Source organism: Sminthopsis crassicaudata, chromosome 1, assembly GCF_048593235.1.
Source record: "Sminthopsis crassicaudata isolate SCR6 chromosome 1, ASM4859323v1, whole genome shotgun sequence".
NCBI classification, from domain to species: Eukaryota; Metazoa; Chordata; class Mammalia; order Dasyuromorphia; family Dasyuridae; genus Sminthopsis; species Sminthopsis crassicaudata.
Window position 1 is genome coordinate 293,191,365 of NC_133617.1, and position 17,070 is coordinate 293,208,434.

At 33.7% G+C, this 17,070-nt stretch overlaps 1 long non-coding RNA gene across 4 annotated transcripts in view; it reads left to right on the forward strand.

Annotated features, from left to right (window-relative positions):
* Positions 1-3,988, forward strand: part of LOC141554045 (uncharacterized) — a 29,910-nt gene extending 25,922 nt beyond the window's left edge. For all 4 annotated transcript variants that reach the window (XR_012485767.1, XR_012485763.1, XR_012485768.1 and 1 more), the window contains one exon: positions 3,466-3,988. This is a non-coding gene — a long non-coding RNA (uncharacterized LOC141554045). The remainder of the gene's footprint in view (positions 1-3,465) is intronic.
* Positions 3,989-17,070: the final 13,082 nt, after the last annotated feature.

The window sequence follows — 17,070 nt, forward strand, 5'->3', positions numbered from 1 at the left end:
CCTTTTTTTAGTCATTTTTGCTAAACTATCAAGATGTGATGGAACCTCAGAGTTCTTAAAATTTGGATTTCTCTAATTCTTAGTGATTTTGGAGCATTTTCTTGCTTTGAGAGTTACCTATTTCCTTTGATCCTTTGATCACTTATCTATTGGGAAATACTGAGACATTTCTACAAGCATCGCAGACTAAACATTTTTTTTTTTTCTTAAGTGTCTCTAATTCAACATGTCCAGAATGGAATTCATTATCTACTCTTCCTCCTCCAAAATAAAGCCTACCTCTCATTTCCCTTTTTCTGTTGAGGGCATCATTCTCTTTCCCAGACACCCAGACTTAGAATCTCAGAGTCATCCAAAATCTTCTCTGTTATGCAATCTACATCCAATCAGTCAAAAAAATCTTGTTAATTCTATATAACATTCCTTTGTTTTCTCTCTTTTACATTTATGCCAGAAGCACATTAGTTCAAGATATTATCTAGCAGTATGCTTGTGATTTTTTTTAACAATCAGCTGTCACATAAAAATACCAAAGACATACTTTTGAGTTTAATCTGCATTATTAGCATTTTCTCCACCACTCTCTTAGTCTTAAAAAATGACAAATCAAGCTGCACCTTATAGTTTTTGCTGATGTCTGAGGTTTCAGTCTTCACAATGAAAACTTAACAATTGACTCTCCACCTAGATAGAAATGGCTCTGAAACAACCCCACCACCTGATCTTAATTATCTCTTAATTGTTTCTGGATTTCTAATCACTCACCTACTCCGATGATTCATTTTCCATTTAGTTACAAAATTGATATTCTTGAAGAACAGCTTTGATTATGTCACTTTTCTCCTCAAAAGGCTTTACTAGATCCCTATATCACCTCCATTTGTCCTTAAAGCCCTTCACACAGAATGATTCCATATTACTCCTCATATATTCTGTTTGAGCCAACTCAGACTATTTGCTATTTTCGTTATATTGACCATCATCAATTGGTTTTGTATCCTTTCACAGGCTCAGCTCAAGCTCTATCTTTCTGCTTTACTGAGGTTGGTTGTTCTTTCTTTGTATATATTTTTAAATTAGCTTATCTATGTACTTACTGTGTTCCCTCATCAGAAAGCAAGCTTCAAAAGGACATTCTATTTACTTTGATGTTTGTATCCTTAAAGCTTAGCTTGCCACATATTAGTTGGTACCTAATATTTAATTGGATTGATCTGAATATTAATTCTACTAATTTGATTTTAATTTTGATGTTCTAAGAAGTCAATGGTTGATTGTGTCCCTAATTTCATTTTTCTCTCAAGTCCTGTGGTTTTTAATTTCAAGATTTTATATGGCACAATAATTTTTAGGAATGAATATTTTGAGTTATTGCAGAACTGAATGTACTGATCTTGTCAAGAAAACTTGAGATTTAATTATGCCTGAAGTATTTGCTTAGCTGTATGACCCTTATCAAGTCATGTCACTGTCTCAGCTTCAGTTTCCCCTTTTGTAAAATGGAGATAATAATAAACATTTTTTTCATAGGTTTGTGGTCATTCTCTTTGTGCGTTTATGTACCCACATATACACAGCAAGAGATCTTTGTGGAGTACTTTACACTTTATAAAATGAATTTATATATATGTATGCAAAGTACTTATATATGTATGCACTTGGCAAACCATCAAGTACTACATAAAGATAATTCTTATTGTTATGCTTTATTAATTTAAATATTTTTATATTTTCTAGGTAATCCTCCATTTCCAAAAATTTCATCTTGTTTAACACTAGATTTTTTTCATAAAGTAGCCTTTGTATTTACTAATTTAAGAACACTGAAGTCTTCCTCTTATATCTCATGTATACATAGCATTGCATAGCATGAAGATTTTCAAATATCTTTTTGCATACATGTGTGCATGTGTCTAGAACTATGCTTTCATTTTTGCACCCTCGGTGAAGAAACTCTCTCCACTATGGTCGAAGCATATAATCATTCTCCAACTTGAAGTCTTAAAGAGTTCCTTGGGACACTGAGATATTAAATGACTTTGCCAGGGTCCCACAGGCAATATATATCTTTTGTGTATGACTCAGACCCATGACTTCTTGCTCTGAGTCTGGCTCTTTATCCATTTTATCACATATCACACTGCCTCTCTATGATTATGGGGCTTAGAAGGTTAAGCTCTGGCAGATTAATCTACATTTGAGATATCTCATTGGCTCCCATAGATTCAGTTACCATCTTTGGCCAATGATTCCCAGATAACAATGATTCTACTACTATTAGTACTACTACTACTACTATTAATTACTACTACTACTACTGCTACTAGTACTACTACTAACTACTACTGCTACTACTACTAATTACTACTACTACAACTACTATTATTGCTACTGCTCCTAGTACTGCTCCTAACTACTAGTAGTAGTAATACTACTACTGCCACTACTACTACTACAACTACTACTACTGCTACACTAACTACAACTACCACCACTACTACTACTAACCACTACTATAACTACTACTACTACTACAATTACTATTACTATTACTACTAATTACTACTAGTACAACTACTACTGCTGCTACTGCTGCTAGTACTACTACTAATCACTACTACTAACTACTACTGCTACTACTACTACTAATTATTACTACTGCTATTTCTACTAATTGCTACTACTACTAACTACTACTATAACTTCTACTACTACTACAACTACTATTATTGCTACTACTATTACTACTACAATACAATTACTGCTACTGCTGCTAGTGCTACTACTAACTACTGCTGCTGCTGCTACTACTGCTACTACTACCACTATCACTACCAGCACATCTAGTATTATTGCCACTACAACTACTGCTATTACTACTGCTTTTGCTGCTACTACCACTGCTGCTATTGCTGCTACTACTACTATTACTACAACTACTACTATGGCTACTACTACTACTACTACTACTTACTACTGCTGCTACTACTGCTGCTTCTGTTACTGCTGCTGCTACTACTGCTACTGTTGCTACTAGTAGTACTACTAACTACAACTACCACTACTACTATTACTACTACTAACTACTACTACTACTGCTGCTGCTGCTTTTACCACTGCTGTTGCTATTACTACTGCTATTGCTGCTAGTAATACTATTAACTACTACTACTACTATTACTACTACTAACTACTACTACTACTGCTGCTGCTGCTTTTATCACTGCTGTTGCTATTACTACTGCTACTGCTGCTAGTAATACTATTAACTACTACTACTACTACTACTACTACTACTACTACTACTACTACTACTACTACTATTACTATTACTGTTACTACTATTAACACTAACTAACCTTTACCTAGCATTCTAAGATTTGCAAAGCTCTTTACAGTTATAATTTCATTTGATTTTAAAAATAATATTGGGAGTTGGTTACTATTATTATTTCTTTTTTGCAGATGAGGAAACTGAGGCTAATGAAGGTTAAGTGATTTACCCCAAAACTAGTAAGTATCAGAAGCCAGATATGAATTCAGGTTTTTCTGACTCTAAACCCATTACTCTGGTCACTCTGCCACCTAACTGCTACTACATATTTCCAGACATATGCTCTCTCTTGAGCTATTCTATCAATTATCTTTGGGGAATTTTTAGGCATTTGACAGGAAAATCAAACTTTACATATTGGAAGCAGAGCTCATTACCTTTCCCCAATTCCTTCTTTCATCCAATCTTTTCTATTACTGTTAAAGGGACACCATCTTCCTCAAGTCATGTAGGTACAAATCCTCTCTGTCATCCACATCTTCTTTTTTTTAATTCATCCCATGCATAAGACCCCTTGCCAAATCTTGCCCTTAAACTTTCCAGCATCCATTGTTTAAGTCTCCTTCTTTCCACTTACATAACCACAACTTTATTTCTGGCCCTGATCACCTCCCATTTATACTATTGCAACAACAACCTTCTAATTGAGCTTCCTGCCTGAAATCTCTTTCCATTCCAATGCATTCTCCCATCAATCAATCAGCAAAGCATCTGCTAAGGTGACTTTTCTTTTCTTTCTTTTCTTTCTTCTTCTTTCTTTCTTTCTTCTTTCTTTCCTTTCTTTCTTTCTTTCTTTCTTTCTTTCTTTCTTTCTTTCTTTCTTTCTTTCTTTCTTTCTTCTTTCTTTCTTTCTTTCTTTCTTTCTTTCTTTCTTTCTTTCTTTCTTTCTTTCTTCTTCTTTCTTTCTCTTCTTTCTTTCTTTCTTTCTTTCTTTCTTTCTTTCTTCCTTTCTTCCTTTCTTCCTTCCTTCCTTCCTTCCTTCCTTCCTTCCTTCCTTCTTCCTTCCTTCCTTCCTTCCTTCCTTCCTTCCTTCCTCCTTCCTTCCTTCCTTCCTTCCTTCCTTCCTTCCTTCTTCCTTCCTCTTCCTTCCTTCCTTCCTTCCTTCTTCTTTCTTTTCTTCTTTCTTCTTTCTTTCTCTTCTTTCTTTCTTCTTTCTTTCTTTCTTTCTTTCTTTCTTTCTTTCTTCTTTCTTTCTTTCTTTCTTTCTTTCTTTCTTTCTTTCTTTCTTCCTTCCTTCCTTCCTTCCTTCCTTCCTTCCTTCCTTCCTTCCTTCCTTCCTTCCTTCTTCCTTCCTTCCTTCCTTCCTTCTTCCTTCCTTTCTTTCTTTCTTTCCTTCTTTCTTTCTTCTTTCTTTCTTTCTTTCTTTCTTTCTTTCTTTCTTCCTTTCTTTCTTTCTTTCTTCTTCTTCCTTTCTTTCTTTCTTCCTTTTTAAAAACTTTACTTAATAGTATTTTATTTTTCCTGTTGCATATAAAGTTAGTTTTCAACATTTCTTTTGATTTTGATCTTGATTTTTTTCTCCCTTCTTTTCTCCTTGTTTCTTCTTCCCCCTTCCTAAATAATAAGCAATCTGATATAGATTATAAATGTATAATAATATTAAAAATGTTTCTACATAAACATGTTGTGAAAGAAGAATCAGAACAAAAGGGAAAAACCATGAGAAAGAAAAACAACAAAAAAGTGAAAATAATATGTTTTGATTTTCATTTAAATTCCAGAGTTTTTATTTTTTTCAATCTGGATGTAGATAGCATTTTTTTCCCATCATGAGTCTTCTGGAATTTGTAAGGTAATTTTTCTAAAGCATAGTTCTGATCATGTAATCCCCCTACTCAATGAGGTCCAGTAGCTCCCTGTTATCTTTCGGATCAAATATAAATGTAAATCCTCTCATTCGGCCTTTTCCTAGCTTTCTAAATGACTTGCTCTCTCCTAATTCATCATGCATTCTATGTCACAGATACATTGATATATTTATGGTTACTCCCAGTTGAAATTCCATATCCTGTCTTTAGCTTTGTATTGGCTGGCTATTTCTCATCCTTGGCATGTTTTACCTCAGTGGATTTAAATGCAAATAGAAACAGGTGTCATTAATCCACACAAAAATATCACTTTGGCATGTTTTGACTTTGTTTTTAAAATGTAGTATTATTTGTATTTTTATTTATTTTGTTAAATATTTCCAAAATACATTTTAATCTAGTTTCTACAGCACTAGGGAGGATATGTTTTATATCTCATCTACCTTGCTATCTCTATTTCCTAGCTTCCATGAATTCCTTCAAGGCTAAATTTAAATCTTCTATTTTCTAGTGGGCTTTCTCCAATTCCCTCCAGTGGTTGAGTGTCTTCTCCTCTCATATTATCTTCTATCTACTTATATATATCTTGCCCAAACTACATTTTAGTTTTCCTCATTAGAATGCAAGATTTTTGGGGACAAGGAGTCTTTTTATCTTTTTTTTTTTTTTTTAATCTTCAATGCTTTGCAGATTCTCTGGCAAGTAGTAAGTGTTTAATAAATGCTTATTGACTGAGTTAACATGGGCTTGGTGCCTGTTGTGTACTTATTGTTGAAGGATTATACTGATCTGGCCTGAGGTGCCTGATTGCCAATTTTTGGGCTGCTGCCACTCTAGAAGATAGTGTAGAGGGATTGTGGTCTCCATCACTGGAGAGGATACCATATTGATGGAGTCACAGATACTTGAAACATTGACTAGAAATTTGGATTATTAATTTAAATAATAGACTGACATTCTTCACTTTTATGTATACATCAAAGTTTTCCAGATTTAACTATTAGACTAGTCTACTTGATGATCAAGTAATGAATTGTTTCTGTCAGTGTATTGAAAGAAAAAAAAAACAAGCAATCTATTTATCAAGAAAAAAAAATCAAACCATAACAAAACTATTTGTTATTGACTGAACTTTTGCTTTTCAGTAGTTTATTATGGCAATATGGAGACTCAGTTTATTAACACCTCAGATTTACCATATATAACTTACTTTTCATTTGATCTCCAAGCTTTTGAAATTTAATTTCTTCCTAGAAGTTAAAGTCAATAAAGTCTAAATTATTGTTCATTTGGTTTCCTGCAAGATGGAGGGAATTACTTTTATCAACATCAGCTTTGATTCTGAGGTCCCTTCTTTTCTAGTCTTCCTACAATGTTCTTAAATGCTGGCAGTTTCTTAAAAATCCACCTATAAGTATTTCAAAATGGACCTGTGAGATAGATTTCAGTTCTTTATTTGTGTCTTTTTCAATGCTTTCCCATTGTGGTGATGGAATGAGTTGCTCCAGAAGACAGCTTCATGCTGTGAGAATGCTTAGTTTAGACATTTGCTTTTTAAACATTTCTTTTCCATCTCTCATTAAAAGCTCCAATTGAGAGTCTATTAAAGCCCACAGAGGAGTTTTCTATTGAGAAAATGTTCACTTTTGATACCCAAGTGCAAAAGTCAGTCAAAGATGGCCTTCTATTATGTAGTTCAGGTGAAGAGACTGCCATCTAAACTCTGACTACTTAGAATCCTGAAACATGAAGTTCCTTTAATAACCAATATGTGGCAGGATCAACAAATGGGTAAATTACATTTCTATCATAAGAAAAGTAAAGTACATCTTGCAAAATTCTTTGTGGGTACTAGGCAGAATGAAAGCAGGATTTTCTATCATATTGTGTATTCTATCTGAGCTAATGGATCCCATTTCAACTATCCTTGGCTATGTCACCTGCTTATACAAGCAGGCCAAGAATACTCGTACTTTCTTATTCAAGAATACCCATACTTTATTATTCAAGAATACCAACCTTGACTAACTGTAAGTAGATGGAAGTGCTAGTGATGATAGTGGAGGTAAGGGGGGTAAAGATGGTAACCTTTCTGGCCATTGAAACTCCCCATTTCATGAGAAAGGATTTGCTAAGAACTCCATCTTGATATTTTGATTTGAAATTATAGTTGCAGGGTTATCAAATCACAAAGAGATCTTAGAAGTCATGTTGACCAAGTCCCTTACTTTACTGGATAAAGATAAACAGGTTAAGTGACTTGCTCATGGTCATACAGAGTCATAATTGGCAGATTGGGGATTTAAATTCAGGCACTCTGACTCCAAATTGTCAGATGCCATGCTGGCCCTCAGCTTCTAACATGCCCTGCTCTAGTTTATGGTTTTACAGTGAAATGGGATAAGCTTAATCCCTCTTCCATATGACAACCTTTCAAATACTTGAAGACAACTATCACGTTTTCCATAAATCTTCTTAAGGAAAGAGCCATGTTGTAGTGGATAGGACTTAGAGTTAGTAATATCTGTTTTTAAATCCTTCCTCAGATTTTTTTTTGTATGTATAATCCTGAGCAAGTTATTTAAACTCTGTGCCTCAGAGTTTGTCATCTGAAAACTTTGCCTCAGTTTCCTCGTCTGAAAACTGAGTGAGCTAGACTTGATCATCTTTAAAGTCCTTTTCAGTGCTAAAATCTATGATATATTTTCTTTCCTTGGAAATCATTAGTAATTCTTTGACATTCTCATGTTACACATCCTGGTTTTCTGACTGTCATGCTCTGGTGGGTCAATGGTCTTCTTTAACTATGGCAATTAGAACTGAATACATTAGTCTGAACTAGGGAAGAGCTCAGTAAAATATTATCCCCCATTGGACTTTATGACTCAAGGGCCAACTTCTGAAGATTTTCATTAAACCTCCCCTAGCTCTTCCTATCTCTGCCTCTCTTTGCCTCTCTGTTTCTGTCTCTGTTTCTGTCGCTCTGTCTCTGTATTAAATATTCACATGGATACATGTTGTTTTTCTCAACAAACAACTGAAATCTTTAAAGGTGATAACATTGTTCACATTTGACTATAAGTACTGCCAGTCATAACTATCAAGATATAGAGACCCTGGAAAAAATGGCTTATTATGTGTTCAGAGCACAGACTCATTCTGTACGAAAAAATAGAGGGCTTGAGTAGCAGTTTCTGCAATTATTCTAGGTTTTAGTTATATAGGCAGGATGGGCACCATCTAATTTTAGGGAAGATAGAAGAAGGTAATGATTTTCTCATCAGAACAGAGAGCAGAAAGGGAAGATCCATATCAGATTAAAATAGGATACTAGTCAGCAAACCCTGGGAATATAGCTGGATTTGCAAACTAACCATTAATCCTGGAGCTATATAGTTAGTCAAATAACCTACTCATCTTAAGTAAATGGCAGTGGGAAACTGAAGCCCCAAATTCTCTTATCACTGTTTCATTGTTGTCATGGCATTGCTCTCACCTGGTATAAAGCTTGCCCGTGGTATAAGCACTTAGCCCTCTCTTTGTCTCTCTCTGTTTCTCTTTCTGTTTCTCTGCCTCTCTCTCCTCCCTCTCTCCTTCTTTTTCTCCCTCTCTGTCTTGGGCTAGTCCATTTCTTTAGTAATCTTGGTCCCTGCAGAATTAGTGTGGACATCCAAAATGTCTAACTACAGCTCAGAACTCCTGAGCTCAATCCATCCATTAGCTTCAGCCTCCAGGAACCACAGGCATGTACCACCCCTCCCAGTCTGTTATTTGTTCTTTTAAAAAAAATCTATGATTTAAAAAAAATCTATGATTGTCGAATTGGATTAGCTTACACATTAGCTTTTCTTTGATCATTTCTTTCATTATAAAGAATTACAAACTGTTGGCTTGTTTCTTATAATATAACTAGATATACTAAAAATGAATTGACTTCTACTTGTTCTCTAAAGTTCCCTGAAAGAGAACAGTTTCCCCTCTCCTCCTGGAGTGAAGAAGGCAATGGTTTTTGCTGTCCACCACTGCATAGCTGATAGTGCACAGGTAGTGTCCACATGAATTTAGAAAGTTCTCACTTAGTCAAATCAAGCTTTTATCTGCTTCTCACAGGTCTTGTATTCTTTGAGTTAAGAGCCACTTACAACTGGAATAATATTAGATGAGTATAATGGCAGATGAGATTTCAACCCATATTTTTCTGAGACTTTGAAAAAGATATCATTTGAAAAATTCTTGGTGTGAAGTAGAAGTTGGTATGTCTTGTCTAACTTCTAACACTTAAAGAGGAGTGAATGGGAGTCATTTATGGTCACTTCTCTAATATTCATAACTATTAAAAAAGATAAATTAATTCATTGAATAAAAGTTCTTCATGGCTGACCTCATAGCAGAAGGCTTCATAACAGAGAAGTGATGGACTAAAAATATTTTGTTTAACTATACCTGTTTGTTACAAGGGTTTTGCTTTTCTTTCTTTCAGTGTTTGTAAAGGAGATCAGGAGAAAATAAAATGCTTGTTAACTGAAAAATGAAAATTAAATTTAAAAAATTACTGTGAAGTTACCATTCAGTCCCCATAATAAAATCTCCTCCTGTGCAAACTTGGCTTAGTACTCCACGTTGAATCTTGACATGTTAGGATGCTAGAGTTGAAAGAAACCTTAGAGATCAGAAGGACCAAGGGTTCTTAACTGTTTTTTTCTGTCATAGACTCCTTGGGAAGTCTAGTGAAACTTAGGGAACTCTTCTCTGAATAATGATTTTAAGTGCACAAAATAAAATATATAGGATTACAAAGGAAACCAATTGTTTTGAAATAATTGCCAAAATTTTCTTTAAAAAGATAATTGACTGTGAATTAAGAATCTCAAACTGGCCTACACCTCAGATTTTACAGATGAAAAACCTGAGGTTCTGAGAGTTTAAGTGACATATCCATAACTATTTCTAGTGCTCTTTGGTACAAAGTTCTCACACAAAACTATTATTATACAGTAATGCTTATGTTTTTTCATTGCTGATTGTGATTACTCCTTGAAGCATATGTTTCATATTTTATCCTCTGTCCTCAATCTTCTAATGTCCTCACCAATATTCTTTCTTTAAATATATAACATTTCCTCCTACTTCACCAAGAAAATAGTAGTTATATAGTATTTCCTCTCTCTTGTCCCCTGTTTCATAAGTTGAACACTATTTATATCAGGGTTTCCTAAATTTTTTCCACTCATGGTCCCTTTTTGACCAAGAAATTTTTACATGATCCCTTCTCAAATCTGAGCTGAGGTGTTTCTGGCAGCCTTCATGCATGTGCAGTGCAAAGTGTGTGTTTTATGTTCAGAACCAAGTTTTCAGTGAAGTCTAGAGATAAAACATTGGCAAGTACTGAAAGAAATACCTTAAATTCATTATGCATCTGATTTTGAATTAATTTTTGGGTTGTTGCATTCAGAAACTCTTGCCAAATTTTTCATTATTTACTATATTTAATTATGTCACCCATCCAACTCACAGTTTCAGAAGTTTGTTCTATGTGATAACCCATCTTTTCTTACTTCAGTCTAAGATGAGGTGATTCCTCTTGTACTCATTCTTTTATCCCCTCCTGTCATTTGGAGTTTTTCCTCATCGATCACCCTTTCTTCCTACTCTCCACCTCCTTTCCAATACAATAAATATAACTTTTCCAACACAAAAGTATAACTTTTTATATACAACAGTCTTTTGATTATGTGAAAGTAGCTGCTATGTCCCTAAATTTTATTTACTCTAAGCTAAACACTCCATTTCCTTAATTGATTGATTGTCTTATGTCATGAGTCCATCATCATCCTGGTAGCTTTCTTTCATTGCTCTTCAAATGAATAATTTCCTATCTAAATCTTTGTGATTAGAATTTAACAGAGCACTCAGTAGCCTGATCATTTCCTTATTTTTGGAAGCAATTTATTGATGCACCTCAAAATACCATTAGATTCTTTTCCTGTTTTATCTTACCAATATCCACCACACCTTGAAGAAAATTTAAAGACAAACTGTTGTCCAGACATTTCCCTGATTTGTAATTTTCAAGTTGAATTTTTCAACTCAAGTGTAAAATTTTAATGTAAATTAATCCATATTGAATTTCATCTTATGTTATTCAAGTTGAATTTCTACTTATCAAGAGCTTTCTGATTTTTTCATTTAACTGTGTCATATTCAAATTTGATAAGCATATTATTTATAATTACCAAAGTCATTGATTAAAAATTTAACTAGCATAAGACACAACACTGATCTACTGATCTCTTTAGAGATCTCTTTCCAACTAGATATCAAACCATTATTGGATACATTTTGAACTCAGTTATTTAATCATAACTAAATGTATGTAATTATATTTTGCCTAGACTTCATTTATTTATCTTTTCCACAAGAAGGAAGGGAACAAGCATCCTATATACTAGGAACTTCACCATGCATTTGATAAATATCTTATTTGATTCTCACAACAACCCTAGAAGGTAGGTGCCATTATGAGCCTCATTTTACAGTTGAGGTAACTGAGGCAAACAAAAGTTAAGCAGTTTATTCAGGTTAAGTATGTGAGGCAATGTCTTTCTGACTTCAAGTCTAGTGCCTTATTCTTGTGCCATTTAGTTATTTTATGAGTTATTTATAAAATACTTTGCTAACATCAAAATATACTATATCTATAGAATACTTTTGACTATCAGTCTAGCAATCCTGTCAGGAAGGAATTAAAGTAAGTAAGTACAGCAACACCTTTTTTTTTGTTTGTTTTTGTTTTTGTTTTTGTTTTTGTTTTTGTTTTTGTTTTTGTTTTTGTTTTTGTTTAACCCCAATTGGGGTTAAGTGACTTGCCTAAGGCCACATGACTAGGAAGCATTAAGTGTCTGAGGCCAAATTTGAACTCAGATTCTCCTGACTTCAGGGCCAGTACTGTATCCACTGTACAATCTAGCTATCCCAGCACCACCAGTTTTTGATAAAATTTAGTTGCCTCTTTGTAATCACTACTTTCTTTTCATGGTATTCACCATCTAATAATATTTTCTAGAATTTTCCTAAGGACTAAAATCAAGTTCAATAGTGTATCATTTCCAAACTTTTTTCTCTAATTCTTTTTGAAAGCCAGGTCAACATTTGCCTTTCTCCAATCCCATGGCAAGCTTCCTGTTCTCCAGGATCAAAGATTACTGACAATTTCTTCACAGTTATGTCCTTTAGTTCTTTCAATTTTGAGGTTATAATTTGTCTGTAACTGAAGACTCAAACTCATCAAAAGCAATCAGATGCTTTTTTATTATATCCACCTATCCTTATTCATTTTGCATAGTAGTTCCTTAGTAGCTCTATCTGCTTTCTCTTTTACAGACTAATAATTCTTTTCTTTGGCACAAAAAACAGAAGCAAAGAACCAAAAATCAAATATTCCCTTACCCCATCCCCAAACAACAACAACAACAAAAACCCCCAAAATCCCCCCAAAACTAAAGAAACCAACAAACAAAAAAACCAAACACAAGCAGCTTTGCTTTCTCTTAGCCATCAGTTATCATTCTATCATGGATATATCAGTCCCCCAAAGACACTCCCCCTCCTAACTCAGGTATTTTCACTGATTGTGCCTCATGCCTAAAATGGAACTTCAATTCAAGTTCCAGCTAAAACCTTTCTGATCTCATGATTCTCATTAATCTTAGTGCCTTCCCTCTGTTGATTATTTTAAATTTATATTGTATAAACTTTAATTGTGCACATTTGCATGTCATATCTTCCATTAGATTATATTTCTTGAAAACAGGGACTATCTTTTTACTTTGTATCACCAGCAGGTGATTTGATAAATTTTTGTTGACTGAACTGCACACTTTAGGCAAACGATTGCAAAATTCTTTTTGCTCTTTACTTGCTCAAAATTTGGCACTCCTAGTCTTTCTGTTTAGAAGCAATAAAGGCTGACTATGTATTTCACTTTCCTTCATCCTCTGTTAGTATCTAGAGAATACTAGTTTCCCCCCCCCCCCGTTTCTTAAATTCACAACATTACAAACTACTGACAGTTATGGTGTTTAATTCATCATATAACCTATTTGTAGTATAACAGAATTGATCTGGATGGACAGCAGGTTTGAGCATACTGAAGAGAGCTTTGTCCCAAAGAGAAAAAACAGTTTTGTCCTCTAGAGATATCTCATTTCCTTGTATCAATTTCTCATTCATTTATCCATTTAAACTACATTTAATTTTAAAAGTAGAAAAATCTAATTTATTTATTTTGTCCCCTAATCCCATCATACCCATTCTGTATGAATACCAAACTAATCAAGAAAGAATTTGTACTTAACAATAAAATTTCTTTTCAATTCTTTTCCTTCAAAATGTATTATTATTGTCACAAATATTTCAACTCTTACTGATAGTAACCTTTATATACCTTTTAAGACTTAGTTCAGGTATCTTCCAGGCCCATAGATTATTGGATAAGACCTGTACTTCTTTATTAGATTAAACTAGAGAAACCCATTTTTTTTCTTTATCAATACATTTAGTTTAGTTACATTGACCACATCTCAATAAGCAGCCCTCACCCAATTAATATTGTCCATAAAAGTAACCCACTTCAATTCTTCTCCATGTAGTGATTGTGTCAAATAAATTTTTAGTTTTGTAGTTTATCTTTTATTGACTAAAGGGAAAGATAAGTGCTTTGACTTTTGTACTTAGGAATACATATTATCTACCATCTAGAAAAGATACAGGTGATTTGCCTCCTATTAAGATTTCAAATGAGCTAAATCTGGGTGAGATAACTAACACACTAGATGATACCAGAATTTTTTTCTTTTTTTAATAGCATTTTTATTGATTTATTTTAAAATTGTTTTATGAATCATCTTGGGAGAGAAATAACAGAGCAAAAAGGAAAAACAACCATGGGAGATATAAAAAAAAAAAAAAAGAAAAAAGAAATGAACATAGCATTTGTTGATTTTCTGTCCATAGTCTATTGGGATTGCTTTGGATTACTGAACCAGTGATAAGAATTAAGTCTTTATTTTTTAATGTAGTAAGTTTACCTGTTTTCATTATACATTGCTTTTTAAATTATGTTGGGAGAGAAAAAAACCATAGCAAAAGGGGAAAAAACATGGGAGAGATTAAAAAAAAAGAACAGAAAAAAGAAGTGAAATAGCATGTATTGATTTACATTCAGTCTCCTTAGATATTGTTCTGAATACAAATGGCATTTTCTGTCCAAAATCTATTGGACAGCCTTTCATAGTTGATCATCATACATTACTGTTGTTACTATATATAATGTATTCTTAGTTCTGTTCATTTTGCTCAGCATCAATTCATATAAATCTTTCCAGGCCTTTCTGCAATCAGCTTGTTCATCATTTATTATAGAACAATAATATTCCATTATTTTCAGATACAACAACTTATTCAGCCATTCCCCAATTGATGACATCTATTCTTTTCCAAATTCTTTGCTACCACAAAAAGAGCTGCTACAAATTTTTTGCATATGTGAGTCTTTTTCCCTCCTTTATTATTTCTTTGGGATATAGACTCAGTAATAGCATTGGTGGGTCAAAGGATGTGTATAATTTTATAACCCTTTGGTCATAGCTCCAGATTTCTTTCTGAAATGGTTGGATCACTTCACAACTCCACCAACAAAGCATTAGTGTACCAGATTTCCCACATCCCCTCCAACATTTATCATTATCTTTTCCATTCACCTTAGCCAATCTGGGAGGGGTGAGGTAGTACCTCAGAGTTATTTCATTTCTCTAATCAATAGAGATTTAGAGTACTTTTTCATATGACTATAGATAGTTTTAATTTCATCATCTGAGAATTGTGTGTTCATAGCCTTTGAACATGTTTCAATTGGAGAATGACTTGTATTATAAGTTTGACACAGTTCTTTATATATTTTAGAAATGATACCTTTATCAGAAACACTGACTGTATAATTTTTTTTTTAATTTTTTAAAATAATTTTTATAATTATAACATTTTCTTTGACAGCACATATGCATAGGTAATTTTTTTTTACATTATCCCTTGTACTCCCTTCTGTTCCGAGTTTTTCCCCCTCCTTTCCTCCACCCCCTCCCCTAGATGGCAGGCATTCCCATACATATTAAATATCTTATAGTATATCCTAGGTACAATATATATGTACAGAACCGAATTTTGTTGTTGTTGTTGTTGCAAAGGAAGGATTGTATTCGCAAGGTAAAAATAATCTGGGAAGAGAAACAAAACAAAACAAAAAAAACCAATGCTCACAGTTTACACTCATTTCCCAGTGTTCCTTTTCTGGATATAGCTGATTCTGTCCATCATTGATCAATTGGAATTAGATTAGCTCTTCTCTATGTTGAAGATATCCACTTCCATCAGAATACATCCTCATACAGTATCATTGTTGAAGTGTATAATGATCCCCTAGTTCTGCTCGTTTCACTCAGCATCAGTTGATATAAGTCTCTCCAAGCCTCTCTGTATTCCTCCTGTTGGTCATTTCTTACAGAACAATAATATTCCATAACATTCATATACCATAATTTACCCAACCATTCTCCAATTGATGGACATCCATTCATTTTCCAGTTTCTAGCCACTATGAAAAGGGCTGCCACAAACATTTTGGCACATACAGGTCCCTTTCCCTTCTTTAGTATTTCCTTGGGATATAAGCCCAGTAGTAGCACTGCTGGGTCAAAGGGCATGCACATTTTGATAACTTTTTGGGCATAATACCAGATTGCTCTCCAGAATGGTTGGATTCTTTCACAACTCCACCAACAATGCATCATTGCCCAGTTTTCCCACAGCCTTGCCAACATTCATCGTTATTTGTTCCTGTCATCTTAGCCAATCTGACAGGTGTGTAATGATATCTCAGAGTTGTCTTAATTTGCATTTCTCTGATCAATAGTGATTTGCTGACTGTATAAATTTTTACATACCTTTGCACTTCCCTTTTAATCTTGTTTGTTTGTTTTGTTTGTTTGTGCAAACCCCTTTTTATTTAATGCAAAGTTTGGACATCAGAATTTAATAAGGAATTTGACATTAAAGAAGCCTTCAGTCTCCTTACACTCCATAGGAATTAAAATGCTTTTTCTTTGTGGTGATAAAGAGACCCCTTATTCTCTGTGGAGTGACTTAGTAGCTGTATAAAAGAGAGCAACCACTCACTTAGCTTCTTTTTTCCTTTCCAATTGTGAATCACTTCAGGACTGTTTTAATTTTCTTTCCATAAGTGATTGGCCAAGCGATAGCTTACACTATCATCTAACCTCTCCTCCATGTGGCAATGAACACATAATATCTTAAATATATGTCCCACCCAAGCATGGATAAGCTTGGGTTTTAGCTGCCTTTTTTGTGTTTGTTTTTAAGTAATCTTAGGCATGTGAGTATATTTATTTCAAGATAGATATATTTAGACTTAGAACAAACCTTTTGAGTTAATATATATATAGTCCTGAGCTCCATTAATGGGGAAGGAATCTCCAGCAACTACTAGAGCACTTTTAGAGAGATTGAACATTGAAAAAAAAAAAGGTCTGAGCACATTTTTTTTAGCAGATATGTAGCAGGAATTGTTTGGAAATACAGAAATTAGATGAGATGCTAAATGTAGAATTTGCAATTTTATCAAATAATATATTCATATTTTGATATATTTAAGTATAAACCTCTCAGCAGATAATGGCAATAGTTAAATTATCAATTACTGAATGTTGTTTTAAGTCGTAATGTTAGGGTTTAACAATTTTTTTGGTAAAGGAATAATTACCAGTTCCACACCTGTTTTTTTTTTTTTAATTGTATATTGTATATTTTCTACTCCTCCTTTGAGGGGAAATCCTAGATGTGAATCTTTACCTAAGT